The sequence below is a fragment of the Chinchilla lanigera genome, unplaced genomic scaffold (assembly GCF_000276665.1).
Source record: "Chinchilla lanigera isolate Chin_1 unplaced genomic scaffold, ChiLan1.0 scaffold00085, whole genome shotgun sequence".
NCBI lineage: Eukaryota > Metazoa > Chordata > Mammalia > Rodentia > Chinchillidae > Chinchilla > Chinchilla lanigera.
In genome coordinates, this window is record NW_004955486.1 from 1168929 (window position 1) to 1180521 (window position 11593).

Genomic DNA, 11593 nt, shown 5'->3' on the forward strand with positions numbered 1-11593 from the left:
GTGCAGACCCTCCTCCTGGGTGGCGACTTCTGACTCAGCTGAACCCCTTAGTGCCTCTGCCTCCATTTCTCCTCCATCATCAACCTGCCACTCAGCCTGGATGATGGAGCACCCTCTTCATAAACTCTCCTGAACATGGGAACCACCTGATGTGATTTGGGGGAAGATCTTGAAGCCATGAACCCTACCCAGAACCATTGTTCCCAGTGGGTGGGATGTGGCTTTCAGGTAGCGGACATTGGAAGATTCTCTGGTGCCTCTCTGTGCCACCAGCAGGAACTGGGCAGGGTTGAGTGGGAGGAGCATTTGGCAGGTCTTGGGCTCACTACTGGGCCCTGCAGCACAGCCCACTGATATCAACGGATCTGTGTTCTGGAGCATCACTTGTCATATTCTATTAATATACGTGTCCAATACAACCATCATTTATATCCTCAGCAATATAAATACATCAGCTTATTAATATCTCCAGGCAGATATACCCAGCTTGATTTACCTTGGCTTTGTCCATTTCAGATCCCTAAAATTTCCTGGCTGTCTATTTTCCCCAGTGTAATATTAGTTAATAAAAGCATGATTTTCTCAGTCCGCTTTCTCCTCAATTAATAAGATTGGAGCCAATGTCTGGCTTTTCCCTGGCAGAGCCAGAGTCACTCCAGAGATCAGAGTAGAAGTACAGATAGGACAACACCCTTTGCCTACAGCTGTGCTCCTTGGAGCTGTAGAGAGGTGCGGGGCCCTCCGTGTGGGTGACCAGAGTCTGGTCTTGTCTTGCAGATTGTTACCACAACGTGTGTGCTTTCCTAGCTCGAGAAACGGACTCAGTGCTGCTGTCTGTGGGGTGAGTTTCTCAGAGAGTTCTCAGCTTTTCCACGGTAATAAGCAAGTGTGGGGGGTCCCGGATGATTGTAGAGCAGTGAGGAGTCCCTGACCAAGAGGCACTCCTGTGCATGAGGCCCCAACACTGGTGCAGCTCCATTCAAAGCAGCAGCAGCCTCCACTTCCGGTGAGTGGCAGAGCAGTAGTGTGAGCAAAACGGTTCAGTACATAGCCCGCAAGCTGCTGTGGAACATTTCTGGGCCTGTTACTTATAATATGGAAGGGCATACCACCACGTGGCTGAATCTTAGCAGTGCAAAATGAAGTGAAATAATTTTAAAATTCACATAAATCTGGAAATTTTTTAAAGTTTAAAATAATTAAAATGAAAGTAATATCTGTTATAATGATACATATTTCAAACAATCCACGCCACATAAGGAAGAGGAAGGATGATGTATCCAGCAGTCAAGGTAACACTCCTCTTGTGTTTGGGCAACATCTGGTGGGAACAGATGGTGGTGTGGAAACGGCTGGCTGAAAGTCATGGACAAGGTCCTGGCTGTGGTTGAGGGGATGGTCCTGTAGATTCTCATTGTGTCGTTAAGTAACTACCTACCTACCCATGTACACACTGCCAACCACATAGGGACTAAGTAGAGGGCGTCTTAAAATATAACTCTGGCCCTCTGGAAACAAGGATGGCTTTGAATTGATGGAAGGGGAGTGGGGCTATGGGTTCTTTTTCTGTTCCTAGAAATCTGTACAAGTAAGGAAAAAACAGTTTAGAGAAGACAGGTGAGAGAAACTAAGCATTGTGTTGGAGTCCGAGTGTGCGATGGCCCCATCTAACCTTGCTTGCTTCCAGTGTGAGTAGAGAGTGCAGCTGTGTGACTCCAGCAGGTCATCTGGCACTGCTGACTCTCTCTGGAGATACTGAAGAGGGCAGCATGTTTCCAGTATGCAGTGACTCACAACACTGGTCACTACTGTATCTGAGCTGCTTCCATTAGAGTCCATGTCTCCAGAGACCCCAGGAATAATTAAGGTCCCTTGAAAAAGAAGCACAGACAGCTATGAGTGAGAACTTACTTTGACATTTTAAGGAGAGGGCTCAGTACATCTTTAATCAGATATCTGTGGAGACTTGGCCTGTGGGCCAGAGCATTTCCAATGGAATGACTGGTGGAATGACCAGGCAGAGGTGGGACTTGGGGCTGTAAGAGGCATGCAGCGGGGAATGGCTGGGAGGGCATGCATTAAGGGTACTGAAACGGGAGATTTTTCTCCCCCTCCTCTCCTTTCCTTTTTCTGGCTGAAAGCTACTTTCCCTAGACTTTAGTCTTAGCTTTCCTATTCCCCACTGACAGGCAGTGGGTGTTATACCTGAAGATTGCATCTTTTGATGAGGAGGTGGTAGGGACAAATACAGCAAGCATTCACATTTCTGCACAGGCAAAGATTTATGGGGCAGGGGCTTTGGCTGGAGGGAGTGAGCTATTTTTCAGACAGAATGGACAAAGAGCCCTCTGTGAATCCAAGTTAGGAGGATCTCAATTTGAAATTTAGCATGGGAATATCAGTGACATAGTGTGACACTGCCTGAACCTTCCAAAAATAAAAACTAAAAGGTTCTGGAGATTTAATTCAGTGAAAGCATGGGTTTATATCTGGTTTCAGCTGTGTCGTAGCACTTATCTAAAATGCACAGGGACCTGGGCTTAAGTCCCACCACTAAAAAGAAAAAAAATTTTTGCTTCAGTCCGTACTAAAAAACAATATTCTTTGTGTGACACACTTGGGTTACCTGATACTCACAGTGATCATGTTTCGAGGCTCTGGATTTGCTCTGTATCTGGTATGATGGTTCAGTGCAAAACATACTGGCATTCCACCTGATAAGTAAATGGGGCTCAACTTTTCTCAAGAACGGCTGAGTTACTCTTACAAGTGATTCCATCATGCATAAGAGTCCAGTCTTTCTGGTAAGGAACTTCTGAAAAAACACAAGGGTGGGGTAGTAGATGTACATACTAGCACCAATGGGCAGTAGATCAAACCCATCCTGTGTCATTGTCTTGGACAAAACATTTAAAACTCTCAAAATATTCATATGCAAAACTGGGTAGAATCTGACTCAAGGATGGGTTAAAACAGCGAAGAGAACAGACGTATAATGAAGATGGAGATTCCAAGCTGGTTATCCCAATTCAGTCACTCGTAAGAAGATGGTAGGTCACAGGAAAGTCAGTGTTCTCAGCAAAAGCAGCCTTCAGGTCCCTGGGAAGCAACTGGGGGATCTGTTATAATCCAAATGGTAGAGGTGCTATTTAAAGTAAGCTCGGGGAAAACTAATAATGTATTATTCATATGTGTGAACTCCAAAACTACTAATTTTGAATTGACAGAGAGGAAATAAAGCTGGAGAGCTTATTTAGGTATGTTCTTGGTGACAATTTCTTACTTAACTCAGATTTTATGCCCCCGTGACTTTAACAGGGTGTCATGAAGGGCCTGCCGAAACATGTCATGCTACAAAGGCTACCCTTATTTTTCTGTCATTCCAACCTTCTGTTCCACCACTGTCCAATCATAGTGGTCATTACCTGACTCAGGACCACCAGTAGGTTCACTTGCCATTTGTCTGTCCTCATTGCTTGTTCCCCTTCCAAAGACAATAGCTTTCAACCTGCATGATCTTGTATGAGGTTTCTGTATGCATGGGAAGCAAAGCATCAGCTGGGAAGTAAGAATCCTGGACAGCCAGGATTTAGGGAAGTTCTTTACAGGAACATAGGAAAACAAAGGGGATACCCCCAGTTATTTGTTAGAGCCATTCTGAAAAACTAGTAGAGGAAGGTCTCCTAAGGGCTGTAGAGGACACTACAGGTCAGAGGGCCTGCAGGGACACGTGTGAACAGTGTTCTTTGTTTCCTCTTTACTCCTTAGGTACCGACTGCTTCCTGACTACCATTACCCTATCATTACCAGGGACTGTCTGAATGCCTCTATCCACTTCCTGAAGAACCTGAACACCTATGGTGTGGACCCTTCCCGGGTTGTGGTCTGTGGGGAAAGTGCTGGAGGAGGAGTTATACCCCAAGTCACCCAGGCCTTGTTGGACCAAAAAGGTCTTCCCCAGATCCGGGCTCAAGTCCTGATGTATCCAGTCACCCAGGCCATCAATTACCAGTTACCATCCACACAACAGAACCAAAATGTGCCATTCCTCACCCGAGACATCATGTTAATGTGTATTTGTAGATATATGGCCATTGACCTCTCCTGGAAAGATGCCATGCTGAAAGGAACTTTTATACCCCCAGAAATCTGGATGAAGTACAGGAAATGGCTGAGCGCTGACAACATCCCTGAGAGTTTCAAGAACAAATATCAGGAACCCCAGTTTCCTGGGCCTTTCAATGAGGCTGCCTATTTGGAAACCAAACATCTGTTTGATGTAGGAAATGAACCCCTCCTAGCAGATGATGAGACCATTGCTCAGCTTCCTGAACTCTTTCTAGTGAGCTGTGGTCTGGACATCCTCCGTGATGATGGCTTGCTCTATAAGAAGCGCTTGGAAGACCAGGGGGTCCCGGTGAACTGGTGCCATGTGGAGGATGGCTTCCATGGATCCATACTTTTATTTGATAAGAAGTTTTTCTCTTTCCCATGCTCCAGGAAAATTTTAAATGCTGTAGTCAGTTACATAAAGGGCCTATGACAGCAACAATGGAACCATGAGTAGTGTGAGGCCAGGATACCCCAGGAACACCTGGAGATTCTGTTGACTCTATTTTATTACAGTGGAAGATACTAATTCATCATGGCCCATTTGGGGAGGATAAGATGGAGTGAAAAACTGTCTAGATTTCATTTTCTAGAAAATAAAGTTCGTTTTCCTTCCAGTTCTCTCATTGTCCAGTCTTGCATTTAACAGGGTTCTCTAACGTTGAGAAATAAATATCACAGGAGGAAAGAAAAACACCTTAAATCTGTCTTGAAGCCTTAACCTGTAAGATCTCTGCAGAATAAGTGCCAACAACTTGTCCCATTGTCCACGAGGAACAGATAATCACCATGACAAAACATTGCTGGGGTCGTGTCCCTGCTGGAGGAAGGGTCACTTCATTGCTCCTGGGTCAATGTCACTAGTAAAATGCCAGGTCTCAGTGGCTCCAGCTGGCCTAGACATATTCTTGCAACTCATCTTTCCCTTCATCCAGCGATCTGTAGAGTGGACTGCAGAAAGATTTAGAGCAGCTTTTGGAAATCGAGACACAAGGCAGAGGCAAGATGAGACATATCAAAAGATGGTGAGCTATCAGGAGCCAGGAGCTTTATCTGGACGCAGGTCTTTAATGAGAATTCTTAAGGAAGATACCTAGCTGCCAAGAGTACTTTCTCAGAGCCAAGGGTGTGTTGGGAAGCCCTGGATGCTACCTAGGACATTGAAAGTGCATTCTCAGAGGTAGCTAGGCCATCCTCATTTCTGCAAAGCACACTGTCTTGTTTGATCAATGCCACTCTCTCTGGCCCCATGGAAAGCAAAGGGGGACCTCTAGCTTGCATACTGGAAGGGTCATCTTTACAAAGTACGCCCAAGTTTGCTTGATGTACCTTGAGGAGCTGCATGACCACTGCAGTCCAGTCCCACACAAGTGATGGAGCTGCTTCTTTCCATGTACCCGAAGTCTCTCTAGGTACCAACATCCTCACCAATGACTGATGATGGATCCAGGGCTCCTGCAGGTGACAAGAGTTCTACAATTAGGGCCAGTGTCCACATCAGCCAGTAACTGTTTTTAGTTTCTGGAACCTGAGAAGACAGTGGAGGTTTTGTAGTTATGTCAGCAGCTTTGATGGAAGCAGTATCTAATTTCTGTTCCCATGTAATAACAGAAACCAAATGTAGTAGCTTATTATAAAACACATTCATTACCTCATACCTTCTAAGCATTACAGGTTTGTATATGGTGTAGCTAGGCTCTTGCCTTATGGTCCCAATGGGCTCTGATAAAAGTGTTGGGCTTTCGTCTCCCCAGAAGTTGATCTGAAAAGGACATGCATCCAAGACTGTATAACCTCCCTTAAACTGTAGACTCAAATCATCAGTATCCTGGCTGAAGTGAGCCCTTTTGCCTTCTATGGGTCATGCACAGTATCTTATGACATCACCCTCCCCAAACAGCACTTGCTTTCTTAAGGCAGCAACAGAGAGACAGATGGGCGCCAGTGGTCACTAGATTTCCTGTAATGTAATCAGTAATGATTGCACATGTAATAATTATGTAATCATCATGTAATGTAAACATCAATGTTGTCAACATTGCCACACCCTATATGAAGGAAGTCATGTGTCATACTCACACATGTGAATCACACTGAGTGTGAACAGCATGGGTGAGAGATCACAGGGCCACCTAAGTGTCTTCTGTATGCAGCAGGGCAAAAAAGAAGGTGACAGAAAGAACAGTGAAGCTGACTTGTTGGCCTAGGACACACAAGGTAGTCCACACCTATGGGTGAGCTCCAACTTCTGGTGCTGGTGACAATTTGTTGCCCCAGGTAAAGTCCTGTCACCTTCCTCAGATCTACTGCCCTTCTTCTTCCACATCATTCCTCTCTGTGTTCTCTCACAGTGTCCTCAGGCCTCCCTGCAGACTCTTCCCTGACAGTTTGTGACAGCTGCTTTCTATCACTAGACAATCAGGACAGAGATGACACACCAGCTGTCTACTTTGCCTCTTAAAATTCCATCAAGACAAAAACACCACAGTGTTCTTAACATCTGTTAATCTCCATGGACCTGGCTGAATCTCAACCAGGAACATGTAAGAAATCATGGACATATACCAGTGACCCAGACAGCTGAATGTCACAGTGCAACAAGCAATGAGCAAAAATGTCAACATCATAGAATCCTTTTGAGGGTTGAGTGGAAACAGAGGGTGATCTTGGCCTCATCTCATCACTTTACCAGGGGAGAAATCAGCTATTTCATGAAAATGACTTCCAGAAGTTGGGAAATTTCCACAGAGTGAGGCACTAGACATCAAAGAGGTGGTGGCAAGAGAGTCAGAAGGGTCCACTGAAGTCATTCAAGTCTTTCAGGAACACAGAGAAGAATGTAGATTTAATTTAAGCATGTGGCCAACTAGTGTTTCTAATCAGGGACACAACCAGATTTGTTTTGTTTTTGAAAAAGTTGTTCTGGAGTAAAGTGGAAAACCTATTGCAAAGGACCAAAAGATGAGAGAAATGCGGTAATGTAATCCAGGACCCTCTCCCCCTCCTTTACTGACCAAATACATAACCAAAAATAAATGAAAGATAAACAAACAAGGGAAACTCACTAGCTTGAGTAAGGCTTAGAGAACAGAATGGCAGTAACAGCTGTAGGGGTGGAAACAGGAAAGGGAGGTGTAATTCACTGAGGTAGAGGGAGCCTCAAATTAAAAGGAGTGAGGGGAGCGGGAAGGGGATGGTGGCCACCTTCAAAAGGAGAGCATAGTGCAGAGCATGGAGTGAACAGACTGTGGACAGTGGATCCCGACTGCTTGGCTACATCTCAGGGGTTTCTGCTCACTGATCATGAGATCTTGGTAAGGTGTTAACCCCTTGTGCCTCAGTTCCCACATCTGTAAAATGATATCAGTTACACTGCCTACTTCACAGGTTGCCATCAAGATTAAATTTATAAAATATTACAATTATAAATTATTAAATCAGTTCCTGTTACACAGTAAGAGCTATATGACACCAGTAATCACTGCATGAAATATTAATTTATATAATGAATACTGGACACAAGAGTATCAGAATCACCAAACAGAAGCAGCTACAGTAGTCAAGGATAAGGGAGAAAAGGTTAGGAGAGGGCAGTTCTGCCATAGGGCTTGGGTTGACTAGCGAGCTTATTTGACAGGGTGTGGCTGCAACCCCATGGGCAGCAGAGAAGTTTGGTGGGGTTCAGTGGGCAAGGTAGGTGCACAGAGGATGACTTCTGGGGGACCCCAGAGTCAAGGAACTGTGCTCTCATTCTCAGGACTTGCTCCCTGCACTCCCGGATTATGAATCTTGGAGAGATGGCAATATTTAATAATCTCTGATTGAAACATTCTCTGAACCCTGGAAGAGAGCACCCCATTCTTCAAGATATAAGCTGTCATCTGACACCTTATTTTTTTGGTAAGCTACTCGCCTTTCATATAGCCCACCTGCTTCTGGGTGATGGGAGCTGTTGTATGACAAATTACCATGGACATGAGGCCACAGCTACCCCTTATTTTCTAAGAGAAAAGCTTCTTGATGGGATGTAATGATGTATAAAATGCCATGATGGTGTACATGGCTTTCTATGAGTACATAGATGGCGATAGTAGGTGAAGAATCAGGCAGGGAAAGTAAATGCATACCCAGAAAGAATACATGTGATTACTTTCCATATGTAATATGGTGTCTTATTTTATCTTCTCAGTGTAATGTGCTTTAAACCCACTCTTGAATGTGCTTAATAACACTGAAATGAACACTTAAACTGGATAAGATGGAAGATCTACCATGGCTGATTAGAGCGAACAGTACCTATGAGACACAGTTAGGATGCCCAGGTTCCGTGGGTACTGGGGAGGAGGGACAAATGTAAAACCCTAATACTTCAAGGCAACTTGATGGAGAATTCCACCAGATGATATCCAGTATCAGGGGTGCATTGAGATGGACACAATGGAGGCATGCGCTCTTTCAAGAATACTTAATATTGGGAGAGTATTTAGCCTTTCAAGGGAAGAATCCAAGTAAAATAGTAGTGCTCAGCCAAACAATTCAGAGATTTTTCAAGTGCAGTACTGATTATACTTGAGATTCAGCAAAAACTGCATCCTAAGAGATTATCTGGCACACTGAGGGAAGACACCAAGTATAGCACCTGTAGATTGGGGCACTGGGACTGGCTAGGCTCCTTGTGATTGTTGAACATAGGGAGGAGGCAGGTCGCACTTAGGGTCCTCTCGCAGAACAAGGTCAGGTATTTCTGGTTTGAGACACCCACTGATAACCTTGTGGGTTTGTTTTGAGAACTAGGACACTTTTTTGTCCTGTAGGAGACAGATGTGGAGCCAAGGTGGGAGGCTCTTACATAGGCTTAGCCAGGAGTTGATTTAGGCGACCTGATTCAGGTGGACTTGGGGTCCTGGCAAGGTGACTTTGTCCCAAACTTCTTGGATGAGATTGACACTTACGGTCCCTCTGGGAGTCACTCATGGTAGACTCTTAGCCATTCTGTCTCACAGAAAGTGTTTAACCACTGATGATTTCGTTTTCATTCTGGAGTCCTCTGACAATCCCTTCTTAAAGTTATGCATCATACAGCCTAGGACTGTGGGTTTTGACTTACTTGATCCTAGTCTTACTCCCGATATGTATGTGCTGTTCCCTTGAAATGGAGTCACAACAGACAAAGGTGTGTGATCCTCAAAAGAAGAACAAAGCACTGGTCAGTTCTGGTTACTTCCCTTGCAGGGATGTAAGTCTGTCTTGGCAATAAGCACACCCATAATCTTAGGCCAGGTCAAGGACCCCCACTACAAGGGAGTGAGTCACCACTTAGCTGGAAGGATGACATAACAAATGGGGCTGCAGAAATCTGACCCACTCATGCTCTGTAACTATGGAGTCCTGGAGAGATCTGTCACTGTGGAGCATAGAAAGAATGGTGTATGGCTTACACCATCTATTCACATTCATTCATTCATTCATATAACAAACTCTCAGAGGTAAAACATCCCCTTCTGGGAAGTGCTAACTAATGAGGGGTGATCAGTCCCTCCTTCACTTGAATTGAGTGGGACTGAGCTGACTTAGGGCACCCAAATGAGGTCTTAAGGTAGCCAGTGACAAGACCAGACAGGTACTTCTTACCTTCTGGGTCTGAAGAACTGCAAGAGGTAAGCAAGGGTGTTTGTCTCCAGTCCTCCAAAGGGACTCTGAGAAATCTTTGAGGGCAAAGATTTCTTCTCACTGAGGGACCACAGGAGTCCATGCTTCTTCCCCTTAGGCTATGACTTGTAACCTAAGTGGACAGCATGGTTGGTGTCCTGGTCAGAGAACTAAATATTACAGCAAATGCTACATCTCATATCAAGTGCTACAGCAGACCAACACCAAGAACCTAACAGGACTGGAGGTTTGGAGGCAAGTGTACAGCTTGCCCAGTCCTGACTGGGATCACTCCCAAAGAGTCAGGTCCTGAATCCTCACTGTGCAGAGGTTTTCATATGGTTTGTAAACAAGCAGGAATTATAGAAGCAGAGCACTTGATGTTAGTTCATTGGACAGAAGGTTACACTGACTTTCACTTTCTTTGCATATGGTAAGAACAAGCTAGAGTTACATGACTGGTTAAGAGATAACAATGGATATCACCTAATTTACATATGGTGGGAAGAATGTTTTGGGGAAATAGAAACCTTTCAGAGAATAAAGGCTTACTGAAGACAAGAGCTCCTGACTGGGAGCAAGTGTATTTTATGTTTTATAGGAAGAAGTAATATTGTCAAAAGTCCATATGGCAAATCTGATATATAGATTTAATGGAATACCAATGAAAATATCAACATTTTTCATGGAAGTATAAAAAGCAACCCTAAAATGCATATGGAAGTAGCAGAGACACAGAAAAGTAAAAGGAAACCTGCAGAACAATAAAAGAGCAGAAGACATCACAACCCCACATTTCAAGTTATATTACAAAGCTAAAGTTCTAAAGCAGCATGGTACTGACAAAAACAGAGAAGAGGATCAATGGAAAAGAATGGAGGATAAAGAAATTAAAATACCCTGCCTCCCACAACATCACAGAAGGCACACTGAGGCCCAGGGCTCCTCAGGATCTTTAAAAATGACAAAACAAAGGAGCAAAATCCTATCTCAAACCTCTACCCCACCCACAACAAGTCTGGTAGATACTGACATAGTAAAGTTGGGAAGTTACGTACGTGAAATTTCTGAAATGATAGCAACTGATGTAAAAAAACAACTGCATTGGGTTATAGAAGATATCACATCAGAAATCATCTCTGAGGTTAAAAATGACAAAAATAATGAAAGAATTGCACAGCACATCAAAAGAAGACATAGATAAAAAATACAGGTACATGGAAAATGATGGAAAACTTCAATGAGCAATAGAGAAAAAAATTAGAAATTAGAAAAAAATTAGAATTCATGAAATAGATTCAAAGAGACATTCAGATATAAAAAATGCCCTTGAAAGCTGGAAAAGCCACATGAAGGAAACTACAAATAGACTTTAAGCATTGCAGCTGATTGTGAAAGGAAAAATCTCTTAAAAATAACAAAGAATCAGGAAATAACAATTCAACAGATGCTTAATGGTGCAAACAAAAACAATGTAAGACTCATAGGTGTCAAGGAAACAGCAAGAGTCAACACAAATGTAATAAAAAGACTATTTACAGAAGTAATAGTAGAAAATTTCCCAAGCATAGGAAAAGAATCTGACATACAAAAAGTGAGGCATATAGAACTCCAATTAGCCATAACCAAAATAAATCTACACACAGACATATGATAACCAATATTCTGGAAATTCAGCAAAATAATAAAATATTAAAAGCTATTAGAGAAAAGAAACACATCAACTATAAAATATTGAGTTGGCAGCGGCGCCCTCCGCCTCACCCGGAGGTTTAACCATAGGACAGAAAAACCAGGCAGCGAGTTCTCAGGGAGCGGCAGGGCTCCTGGGTCC